The sequence below is a fragment of the Mauremys mutica genome, chromosome 3 (assembly GCF_020497125.1).
Source record: "Mauremys mutica isolate MM-2020 ecotype Southern chromosome 3, ASM2049712v1, whole genome shotgun sequence".
Classification (NCBI taxonomy): domain Eukaryota; kingdom Metazoa; phylum Chordata; order Testudines; family Geoemydidae; genus Mauremys; species Mauremys mutica.
In genome coordinates, this window is record NC_059074.1 from 32,382,828 (window position 1) to 32,392,250 (window position 9,423).

Genomic DNA, 9,423 nt, shown 5'->3' on the forward strand with positions numbered 1-9,423 from the left:
ATCTACCAACTTTCCAGACCCTTTGAGATGCCAGACCGGCTTGTTATACTGTGTAGGCAGGGAGATCACAGCCTCCTTCAGTATCTGAGACCTCCTCCGGTTCCAGGCTCTGCCTTGCTGAGGTCAGAGTTCAGTTTCTCTCTCTGCAGCTCTATTCAGTAACTGCTCCAGCTAAGAACACTTTTCAGGTTGTCTTAAAGGAAAGACTGTGTTTTGGCAATTTTATAGAAAGAGAAAATATTAAAATAAAAGGCAAAGAAATAGACATCCCTGACTGATTATTAAGAAAAGTACCTGGAGGCTGGCACTAGGCCTAAGGACTGAACATTGAAATCTAACCTGCCTGGCAAGAAGATTTATTTTCTCCCCATTAGCATTTGGGGGGACATCATACTTTAGTCCAGTCTGTGACAGCCAGTTGTTCATAAGATGACAAAATTCATTCCTATTTTTGAAAAGCCTGGTCCTAAACATATGGGACTGCACTGAGCTACACCAGCTGAGTAGCTAGCCCATCATTTCAGTCATTACCCTTCTACATGATATATACAGCCTAGTGTACTAGAGCAGGGCACAGTATTTAGTGCAAAAAGCTCTCAGTCCTCTCCAAACAAAGTATTTTCCACAATTTAGCATGGTATCTTCCCTCATCTAGAAGCAGCACATAAAAACAAAATTATACAAATACAGTATGTGCTGTACTTTGCACAAACTAACTGCCTTATGTTTAGTGCCATGCTGGCTATTAGCCATTCCACAAAAAGCCACTCCTTAAAAAACACCAAACCAAACCACAGTTGGTCAGAGGGTTAAGGAAAGGGTCACATTTTCCATGGTTACCACTTAAATAGATTACCAGTTCCAGCCACTTAGCTTTCTCTGAGTGTAGTGTTTTAAAAAAAAAAAAAAAAGTGAGCCTTCAGAGCATGCCATGCAAACTAAAAAAACTAGATCATAAGAGATTTTTATATAAATATTAACCAAAAGGCAAATATCTTGGCTTCTGACTGACCATCTGTCTCGTGAAAAGCAGTCATGTGCAGAGGACAGCAGGCCAAAAAAACTGAAGACCTGGTCAGCAGCATGACAATCTAGCAGAAGGCAATTTGGAATTCACAAGATTTACTGGTTGGCCTGTAAAAAGATTAACACTGAAATGGTAAGAAATTTAAAAGCCTGAAAAGAACTCTTAGAAGTTAGTTAACCAGGCCAAAATCTTCCAAAAACAGAACAAAAGCCACTTTTATGCATACTCCAGTTGCATTTACTCAACTCCGGAGTTAGATGCAAATTGGGGTTTTGCAAATGCAGAACTGCACCTTTGAAGATATAATGCACAGAAGTATTTTTTCTTAGCTGCTTATTGTTTTCCATGACATTACTATCATGACAGGAGCATGCATTGCCACTGAACAAGGAACAGAAATAAAAAGGGTGTAGTCACTGTTGTAGCATTCTAGCCTTTCCTAGAGCATGCACATACCTGTACAGGAAGGAGCATAAAGACAGCAAGACCTTCAGAGGGGAAACCACTGGTTGCTTTATCTCCTGAAAACAACTAGAAAAAGTGGTTGCCTCTAGAGCAGTTTTAAGAAGGGAAATACCCTCTCATAGGTTGGCTATGGGCCAGCTGACCCTTTTACAAGGCTTTAAAAACTGGTTAGGGGAACAAATTGAGCTAGAAATTGAAGACTCAAAATGGGAGGAGCTATGACTTAATGTGTGGGCAGGTGATAGAAAGCTTGACATGGAAATTGCCAAAAGCAAGCCATAAGGACCCACTTGCTTGTTATAAGCAGCAATATTTGCTCTGTATTTATCTATATGCTTGGTGCAGCAATAAACAGTCTGTGTTGGCAAATGAAAGCGTGTCTTCTGTACTCTGTTAACCAAGACTCACAGCTCTAATAATACAGCCTACAGTACAACCTCGCAACTTTCACTCAGGTAGGTTAATCACATGAAGGCTTTTCACAGCTAGTCTCCCTGTCCTCCCTTCACCTGGTTCTCCACCTCAGAACTTCCAAAGCAGAAATAAGGATTATAATACCTGAGATGACTTCCTGACACAGACGCCTCAGGTGTGCCTGTCTCGATCAGGGTGGAACTCTGTACTGGTTTTGCCCAGGTACAGAAGACAATTAGAAAGTAGGAACATTTTGTTTTTCACTGAAACCGCTGCCACCAGTGTAGATCCAGCTTGAGTAGGACTGCCCTACCCATGGGTACTCCAGAAAGAAATGGGTGTCTTAACTAGGGGCTCAGGTAGGATGCTGGTTTACAGTGCAGTTATACTTTGAAGAGTTCATATGTAAGAAGTGATACCTTTACTCAGCAGATCTGCTTCCTGGGAGCCTTTTCATCTCTACTGACTACAGTAACAAAAGTAAGTTTTAACTGCTTTTTATTGCTGTTATTCATAGAACCAACAAACCTGGAGAGAGGGAGCTAAATTCTGTTCCTTCTTGGGTGGCATCACTGGAATTGCTGAGTAAACTCCCATCAGCTGCACTCTTATGGAAATCTATTTATGACACAGGTGTTTTGGAAGGCGTAGGTCAAAGACAGTGGTCTCTCATGCTGACCTAACCTTTGTAACAAGTGATTATGTATTAGATAGAAAAAGCCCAATCAGGCTGAGTTTGCGGTTAAGAAAAAAGTATCATTCTACTTGTAAACTGAGCACATTTGATAGAGAGAAATTACTGACACACAACAAACATGGAAGGCCTCATGTAAAGGGAAAAAAAGACCTCAGTTCAGTTTAGAGAGTAAATTTTCACTTTCAGGAACATATTCCCCTGAGAGGCATTCCTCAAGTTGCAGCTCAGGGAGCCCAAGTTACTGAGGTCTGAAATCTGGACCCTTAGATAAGGGTCTAATTAAGAAAGTTGTGGATTTAATTAAAGGTATGATTTTATATTATTTAGTTAAACTAGTGAAAACCTTCTTTGCTTTAAAAGTCACTTATTCCAGTTCAAACTAATTCATTAGCCAACTTAAACGAAACTGAAATAAGTCTGGTTTAAATCAAAGTAAGTGGCCGAGAGGGGTTCGCACCAGTTTAATTAAATCAGGAGGACGACGACAATGAGTTCTGTCAGTATAGGAACACCACCTCCCCTGAATGATATGCTATACCCAGAAAAGCACTCTGGTGGTGCAGCTGCATTTACACTGGGGGCATGGGCGTCAACTTATATGGGCTCGTGGGGCTAAAGCCCCAGGAATATTCAAAATCAGGGGCTCTGCTCCACCAATATTTGGAGCTAGGTTTCTCCCCTGCTTGGAGCGCAGGGGAATCAGAGAGCTCTGGGCTGCCTGCAACCGCGGGGAGCCCAGAGCCCTTTAAATCCCAGCCACGGCCGGGAGTCAGAGGGCTCTGGGCTGCCTGCAACCGCGGGGAGCCCAGAGCCCTTTAAATCTCAGCCGCGGCTGGGAATCAGAGGGCTCTGCACTGCCCGCTGCGGCAGGGAGCCCAGAGCCCTTTAAATCCCAGCCGCGGCCGGGAGTCAGAGGGCTCTGGGCTGCCTGCTGCGGCGGGGAGCCCAGAGCCCTTTAAATCTCAGCCGTGGCTGGGAATCAGAGGGCTCTGGGCTGCCTGCTGCGGCTGGGAGCCCAGAGCCCTTTAAATCTCAGCCGTGGCTGGGAATCAGAGGGCTCTGGGCTGCCTGCTGCGGCGGGGAGCCCAGAGCCCTTTAAATCCCAGCCGCGGCTGTTAGTTTGCTGCTTTTACAGATCCAGACTAACACGGCTATCCCTCTGGTACTTAACAAAATTCAAGGTTCATTGTGACGCATGGCCAAAAAGGGTTAAACATCCTGCAGGATGAATGACTCAGATTCAACCCTTAAAGACATATGAGGGGATAACGTTTGTGTTTCTCTGTATTTACATATATAGGGTAATGGTCAACAATGTAATCAACAGTCCCTGTCTATGCTGTTAATTCAGAGATCAAAAGAACATGCTAGCATGTAAATGAACTATAAACATGGGATATTGCTGTAATCATCTCTTTGAAGTGTATAGCAAATCACCTGTGAATGGTGGAAACATAGGCACTTGCCTTATGTTAATCTGTGTGAATAATTAATGACGATTCTTAGGAAATGAGGGCCCGTTGTTCCCTGAGGGACTCCAACCTGTCAAAGAAGGCTTCAAATTATATAAAAGATCCTTGGGTCCCAATCCTTTTTCTCTCAGATCTGCTTAAGCTTCATCAGGGGACATTTGAATCACAAGATTGAGGTCCCAGTTAAACTAGAAACACCCTGAATATGATATTGGACTATAACCTATGGACTAAATTCTATAAGAATTCATTGCAACAACAAAGGTCACCATCTCTGCTATATATCTAAACTTCAAAAATTGAACTCATGTCTGTATATATACTGATCTTTTAAACCATACTCTCTCTCTTTTCTTTTTAAATAAATTTTAGTTTAGTTAATAAGAATTGGCTGTAAGCGTGTATTTGGGTAAGATCTAGATTATTCATTAACCTGGGAGGTAATGTGTCTGATCCTTTGAGATTGGTAGAAACTTTTCCTTTATATGATGAAAACTGTTTTCAGTAATCTTCATCATTCTTGACTTGGGTATCTGGGTGGAGACCTGAGGCTGGGTTACTTTAAAGTAATGGTGTTGTTGACTTCTGGTCAACCAGTGAGGTAATAAAGAAGGTGTTTTGTGCTGTCTTGGTAAATCTAAGTATTGAAAATATCCACCAGCTTTGAGGATTGTCTGCCCCATTCTTTGCAGTTAACCTAATTGAGTGACCTCGGCTGCCCCCCTTGGAACTCCGGTCACAGTATTTGTAAAACCTGGGAAAAAACAAAAACAATCAAACAAGAAAACCCTCAACCCATAGAGGTCATGCAGGGCATCAATTAAAGTGACCAAAATGATAAATGAGAACAACCTGCAAGTATTGGGGACTAATATATACTAAGCTGCAAAAGTTTGCAATGTATGACCAGACATCCTCACATTTTTTTCCAATCATTTCTATTAGACAGTCATTTTTTCCATTAATGCAGTAGTAGAGAGTTCTCTAAGCCTGTCTATGTATGAGGGAGGAATTTCAGATTTCCATTTTCTCAAAATAACTCTTTTGGCCACTAAAATAGTTACTTCAGTCCCATTTCTTAATCACGATAGGTTTTAACTGTAGACCAGGCTTCAGTTAAACTAGAGCAATTTTATGTGAAAATTTAAGATTACGAAGTCTGATTTTACACCAACATTTTGAAATACCCAAGTCTTTCCCCTTGTTAGTGGGAGCAGGCTTAGGGCAAGCTGTTACAAAGTCTGAGGAAAGAGTGGGAAGGTAGCTTCTTAAGGTCTAACCTGCCATTAAGAGAATCCAGAAAGAAAAAAGGGTGGGCACATTTGCCCAAGGAGAGTGTGATGGGGTGCCCACCCCTACAAGGCATGGAGTGGTTAAAATGGCTAGGCAGGCCAATTAATTGCCCAGACTACACCTGAGGAAGGAGACAGGGAGCAGGCCACAAACTGGAAATGGACACAGCTGGGCAGGAACAGGAGGGGCCTGTATAAAGCCCAGGAGCTGTGAGCAGCAAGAGGCTGCAAGGAAGTAGTCTGCAGCCACTCTCTGGGGGGGAGAGCGCTTATCTGGCTTCCCCTTCTTTCTGCCAGTACAAGTAGGAAGAAGCTCAGGGAAACGTCAGCAAGGGGTAGGAGCATACAGACCTGAGCTGCTTGTTATAGGGTCACTGGACTGGAACCCAGTGTAGAGGGCAGGTCTGACTTCCCCTACCAGCCACTGGGAAGTGGTGCAGGGCACTGGAGATGCCTACCGGACAGCTGATCGAGGATTTTGACTTCCCCGTAAGGGAAGGATCTCAGTGACTCGGCCAGAGGGCCAAACCACAAACAGGAAGCTGCGGGTCTGGGAGAGAGGGGTCAGAGTGAAAGAGATGACACATCACCAAAGGCAGGCAGCACCTGGCAAGAGCTAATCCCCTGAGCTGCCAGGAAGAAGCACCATGGGCAATGAGTGGATCCTGTGACAGGAAGACTGAGAAAAGAATCAGGAAAAGCAGAAGAGTTCACACACACAAGAGGCTGAATTAATCATGGAGGAGACCAAATTCTTGGGAGGGAGCCCTATTTCCATGAGATCTTTTCTTCTTCATGGTCTTCCTCCTCCAATGACTTGTGAGGAAAATCTGCTTTTTGCTGGGGGGGAGGCATTGCTGTCAGGTGGTGCACATACATAAGAATGGCCATACTGGGTCAGATCAATGGTCCATCTAGCCCAGTATCCTGTCTTCCAACAGTGGGAGGTGCCAAATGCTTCAGAGGGAATGAACAGCACAGGCCATTTTATCAAGTGATCCATCCCATCGTCCAGTCCCAGCTTCTGGCAGTCAGAGGCTTAGGGACACCCAGAGCATGGGACTGTATCCCTGACTATTTTGGTTAATTGCCATTGATGGACTTATCCTCCATGAACTTATCTAATTATTTTTTGAACCCAGTTATACTTTTGGCCTTCACAATAGCCCCTGCTGCCAAGTTCCACAGGTTGACTGTGCATTGTGGGAAGAAGTACTTCCTTATTTTTTTTCAAACCAACTGCCTATTAACTTCATTGAGTGACCCCCGGTTCTTGAAGGGGAAAATAACACTTCCTTATTCACTTCCTCCACTTTATAGACGACCATATTCCACCTCCCCTCCTCCGTTCCTTTTTTAAAATGAACAGCCCGTCTTTTTAATCTCTCCTCAGATAAAAGATGTTCCTTACCCCTAAATTGTTTTTGTTGCCGTTCTCTGCACTTTTTCCAGGTTTTTTGTTTTTGTTTGTTTGTTTTGAGATGGGGCAAGTAAAACAACACCCAGTATTCAAGGTGAGGACGTATCATGGATTTATATAGGGGCATGATATTTGCTGTCTTATCTACCTACACAACAGCACAGCATTGCTCCTCTTCCCAAATTCAGGGTACGCTGCCAGCGGCAAGGACAACGGGTACAGACAGGTATCGTAGTAGAATGTTGCAGTGAAGAGCTGAAGGAAGAACAAGGCCTCTATTTTCTTGCTTTAAACTTATTTTGTGGATTCTTGTTTGTTTCTACACTAATTGTTCTCTAGTACAAGACAAAACCAGACTTTTTAAAGTGACTCAGCTAGAAATAAGTGTTGCTGCAATTTGGTTGGTGGGAAGGGCACAGAAGAGAAATAGCAGAAAAATTCTTCCATGATATTGGACAACTCTTGCCTGACGGACCACTAAAGATGATATGCCCAATTCAAGTTGCATCCATATCACAGAATAAGTGCATAGGGGAAGGAGAAACCAGTGACACTTCCATACAGTCTTGGGATACTGGTTTCTTTCCACTGCTAAAGAAAATGGCACTGTTGGTTTAAATAGAAGAGCAACCTGTATCTAAATCTTTTGGACCAAATTTGGATATTTGCACCTACAGCAGTGACCTCATGTGGAATTACGGAGGTGTACATTTTTGTATCATTACAGATTATAAGCATGACCCACACAAGGAGAATTTATTTATAAAAATCTAAGGGCTCCAATCAAATGGCTGTGGAGGGTCTTTCAAAACACAGACACAATGACTGATTATGAACTGCACACCACTATACCAAGTGCACGAGAAGGGTTATATAACAGTTAATAAATGGATGAAGCACTGGAAAAATCTAGAATAGGAAAAAATAATCCTGTCTTTGCAGAGAAATGCACTAGATGAACTAACACATCCTGTATTTGTCTAAATATATGCCAGATACCATTTTACTTTTACACATTCTTGAACAAGCTAAACACTTTAAATACTTCTAAATCCCAAATATTTGTGATTTAAAAATAAAGCCACATTACAGTTTTATTAAATAAGTTAAAAACAGTTACAAAAGTGAAAATTTTAAAATTTATTTTGAAATATACTTATAGGCTCACAGTAAAAAGACTGAACAAATTGTGCAGGCATTAAAGTGCACTAGGACAGTTTACCTGGTCATGTTTAATCCACTAATAAGACTTTATTCTTCTGTGTCTACTCCCTCATACTGTGCAAGAAAAAAAGTTTCAAATTTTGGCTTAGTTATTCATGCACATTTACAAAAGTACTTTGCTTCTCTTGGGCCCAATGGTATGAGCGCCCTCAAAACACTTCACAGGATACGTTCAGCCATAGCATTGGGTGAAAATTTTCAGCTAACAGAAATTTCACCAAAAAATGCCTTTTTCAGAGCATCAAAAACTATTCCCAAATTTGGGTAAAATCTGACCAACAGTTTCAGCCAAAACAACTTGAAATTTGTGTGTGGAAAAAGTCAAAACATTTCATTTCAATGATTTAGAAACATTTCTTTCTGACATTTTGCTTCAAAATGGCATTTCATTATCAAATTTGGCCAATTAAAAAAAGACAAAAAAGACCATCACTACAAAAGAGGGTGAAAAATACCCCAAAACTGCCAAATGAAAACAAAAACACTCATAATTAATATGAACACGAAAAGACTGTTTTGACTCTACCTGAAATGTTTCAGTCAATTGGAAATGAAAGTTTTCCAAATTTTTCGGTTTGATTAAAAATTTCAAAAAATTGGCTTGGTTTGCCTCAAAACAATTTTTTTTTCTAAAAAAATTTTCAGTTCAGCACCCAAACCAAAAAATCTATTATTTGCTCAGTTCTATTCAGCTCTTTGCAGGCTCAGGTTCTAAATAATCATGGTTCTAATGCTCACACACAGTTCCTGCTGACTTCTAAGTGGCCCTAACTCCTAAGTAAATAGGAGTAGAGGTATTGCAAACAGGACACAGGGACCAATGACAACTATGCTTGCACATTTATGGGCAGAATTTTATCCCAGACTCTCCTGTGCATCTTTTTATCTCTCTGACAAGCAAAAGAACAAGACTATCTACAAAATTACTTACAGGGTGTTTCCAAAACTGTTCTGCTACTGGGAAATATCAAAATATTCTGCGAAATTAAAAAAAAATAGTTTACCAAAATAGGTTTTGAAGTTGATATGTCATGTCTGGGTCAAGTAAAAAAGCCACCCAGTCGCACTACAGTCCATAGGCAGATTTTTTTGATCTTTTCTACCCTAGAGCATGAAGAGCAGGGCTAATCTTTTTTTGCAATGGAATTAAGCTTGCATCCTAACCGTCAGTACTCAAACACCACAAGAGTAACAGTCCAAGTATCCACTTTACCAAAAAGAGGAATTACAATGTAGCCCTTTGAAAAATAAACATTTGCATACATACAGCAATACACAAGATTACTCTTGGGGGAATTCTGCAAAATTCTGCATATTTGTCAAAATATCAAACCGGGTGTTTTTTGAGCAGGGAGGGATTGTTAGGGAGCCTTCACCATGCTGACGCTGACTGACCCCCTAGCCCCTCTCAG